At 52.1% G+C, this 3,335-nt stretch overlaps 1 protein-coding gene across 1 annotated transcript in view; it reads left to right on the top strand.

Annotated features, from left to right (window-relative positions):
* Positions 1–3,335, top strand: part of TESC (tescalcin) — a 57,473-nt gene that overhangs the window by 31,748 nt on the left and 22,390 nt on the right. The gene's annotated exons all lie outside the window — the stretch shown is intronic.

The following is a 3,335-nucleotide window of genomic DNA, read 5'->3' as shown; positions in this document are numbered from 1 at the left end:
AAAAAGTTAAGAAAATAAAGTGGGCATAAGTACCTACTTTACAGGGTTGTTGTGAGCCCTGTGTAATAATGTAAAGCTCTTAGAATAGTTCCTTCCATTCTGAGGGTATATAGGTTAGCTGCTGTTACATTATTATTATTACTACTGTTAATACTGCTGCAGCGATTACTGTTGCTGCTGCTGCTGCTGCCGTTATTGCTGTTATTGTTTTAAAAGTAAGAGCTTACCCTGTGTCAGGCAGTCTGCTCAGCATCTTATGTGGCTTTATCTCATTTGATCATCTAATTAGCCCCATCATGTTACCTGGATATTCCTACGATCCCCATTTTACAGGTGAGAAATCACGGCTTGGAGATGTGAGATGTGCTGTGATTACTCAAGATCATGTGCCTGGTAAGGGGCAGAGCCTGGGCCAGCACCCCTCTCCCCACCTCGTGTTTGACCCTGAACCATCCCCTTTGATATGGGAAGGAATAGGCCTGCACCCATCTCACAGATGAGGAAACTGAGGCTCCAAGAGTCAGGCACCCGTGGTGAGGGGGGAGGTGAGAGGCAGGTGTGGGTGTAGCAGGTGCCTATGGAGACAGAGAGCAGAGGCAGCGGGCTTCAGAGCCATTTACACGCCCGCTGGGAGTTGTGAAGCCAGCACCTAGGGACAACACTGTGTCCCCAGCTCAATTCCCAGCAGGTCAGGCATGTCTTATTGCTGCTGGTTGGGGACAGGCCTCTTGTATTGAGTTAATTTCTTCTCCAGGCACGTGGGTCAGGCTCCTCTGGGTGGTTTCTCCCCCACCTCTCCTTCCTCTCTCCTGGGTCACTGGGGTCTGCTCTCCTTCCAGGGTCTGGACACCTGGGCCCTGGGGAAGGCCCCTGGGGAAGGGCAGTGCCTCAGGATGGACCAGACAAAGAGGGAAGCCCTGCCCGCAGCCACCTTCATTATTATTCACTTCATTATTTGCTCGGCAAACCATTTATTGGTCACCTTGCTAAGCCCAGCTGTGCAAGGCATTGAGAACAGGGTGCTGTGGAAATCACAGGGTCCCCATCCCGCAAGCTGCCATCTGTGGTGCCCTCCCAGTTCACCAGACACCGTGCTGAGCATGTTGCAGACTTTATCTCCTCTAAGCTGTACAGAAATCCTGTGAGGTTCCTGTTCGCAAAGGAGCAGATGGAGACTGAGAGAGGCAACGCTGTTTGACCCAGGTAGCAGAGCAGGGTAGAACCCAAGAGTGATTCCAGAGGCTGTGCCCTTCACCCCCAGTCAGTATCAGTGTGCCCTCTTCACAGACGAGAAAACAGACTGAGGAAGGATTAGCAACAGCCAGTGAAAGCCAGGGAGGGTTTGGCTAGCAGCATAGCAGCCAGTGGCTTCTCCGTTCTCTCAGATTCCCTCTGGAGCTCCATGTGGTCCCTTTCTCAGTCAGGGAATCTGGGCCTTGGAAAATGGATTCTGTTTGGATGGCCAGGGAGAGTAGGACAGCAGGGTATCTGGTGAGAGCATGGCTGTACTCTACCTAGCTTCCAAGCTGACTCTTCCACGCCCCCACTGGGTGAGCTGGGGCAGGTCGCCAAACCTGTCTCTGCTGAGCCTGAAGCGTCGGGGATAATAGGAACCCTTGTGGGGTCGCTGGGAAACGAGATGGCTCCGGCCAAGTCGCTTGCACGTTTGTGAGCTGTAGCTGTCATTGTCATCCGATCGTGATTTTGTAGAATGTGATCATCTCTCCTGGTAACCTTGACTCATTCAGGGCTCTGGTCTCTCTATTCTGTCCCCTCCTGTGGTCGCCTCCCACTAATGAGGAAAAAGGGCAGAGCATCGAGCTATCTGCCAGCAGTGAGGGTGTGACCAGCATAGAGAAAAGCACGTGTCACACACAGAGGGACTTTCACAGACGGAACATGCAACAGAATGTTCCTGGCTCCCAAAAGGCCCCCATGTTCCCTCTCGATCACCCCCAACTCCGAGGCAGTTCATCACCCCGACTTCTAGCTGCAGAGGATCATGTTGTCACTTTTTGTTCTTTACATAAATGGAGTCATACTGCAGTAGCACAGTGGTTCTTTTTTGTTTTTTTAAAGACTTATTAGAAAATTTTAACAGCTTTATAGAGATGTAATTCACATATTATAAAATTCGCCCATTGAAAATGTACAGTCCATTTTAGAGCACCTCAGAAAGAAGCTCCGCACCGGTTAGCCATCACCCCGTCCCTAGCCCCTGGAAACCGCATCTCTCCACGTTGTCTCCCTGTATTTGTCTTTTCTGGATATTTCCTATAAATGGCATCGTACACCAAGGGGCCATTTGTGTCTGGCTTCTTCCACTGAGCATCATGTCTTCCAGGTACATCCGTGCTGTGGCATGGATGAGAATCTCGTTCCTGGACAGGTGCAGTGGCTCAAACCTGTAATCCTAGCACTTTGGGAGGCTGAGACAGGTGGATTACCTGAGGTCGGGAGTTTGAGACCAGCCTGGCCAACTAGTGAAACCCCATCTCTATTAAAAATACAAAAGTTAGCTGGGCGTGGTAGCATACGCCTGTAATCCCAGCTACTTGGGAGGCTGAGGCAGGAGAATTGCTTGAACATGGGAGGCGGAGGTTGCAGTGAGCCAAGATCGTGCCACTGTGCTCCAGCCTGGGCAACAGAGTGAGACTCCATCTCAAAAAACCAAAACAAAAAACCTTGTTCCTTTTTATGGCCAAAAAATAATCTTATTTTTTTCATGGCCAAATAACATCCCATCTCTCCGGGCCAGCTGTCCCGAGTCTGCCTCCTTCTTTGGAACTGGGTTCCTGGGAATCTAAAACATGAGTCTGCCCTGACACGGCTCCTGAGTTTGGCCAGAGGCCATGAGTGAGCCCAGCCGAAAGGCCTGGGTGGGAGGGACAGGAGGCCATGCCGGGGACACAGAGGGACCCAGGACCAGGTCCTGCTGTGCCTCTCCATGCCTCCATCCCCACCCCTCCAGTGCGTAAGGTGGGGCAGCACAGGGGCCAGCGAGGCGTTCATGGAATCTTCCAACTCAAACAGCGCAGAATCCCCTGTGTCTGTTTTGCCTCCTCCTCTCCAGCATCTGTCTGTCTTCGTGTTGAATCCCACTTCCAATGACTGTCCCACCATCTCTTCCCACCCGGAGGTCCTCATTTTCAGTGGGCTGATTCCCTCCGCCTTCCCCACCTGGGCCTGATCTCTTTTTCCCCAGGCACCAGCCTGTGTGCTGGGTCCTTCCCAAGACGCTGCCTGTGGAGGCCCATGGAGCAGAAGGAAAAGGTGAGCAGGAAGCACATTCGGAGAACCCAGGATGGCCTTCTGTGAGGGCAGGGGAGGAGGGC

Source organism: Colobus angolensis, unplaced genomic scaffold (assembly GCF_000951035.1).
Source record: "Colobus angolensis palliatus isolate OR3802 unplaced genomic scaffold, Cang.pa_1.0 Scaffold79, whole genome shotgun sequence".
NCBI classification, from domain to species: Eukaryota; Metazoa; Chordata; class Mammalia; order Primates; family Cercopithecidae; genus Colobus; species Colobus angolensis.
The sequence above is the reverse complement of the archived record's forward strand: the minus strand, read 5'-3'. Positions and strand labels throughout refer to the sequence as shown.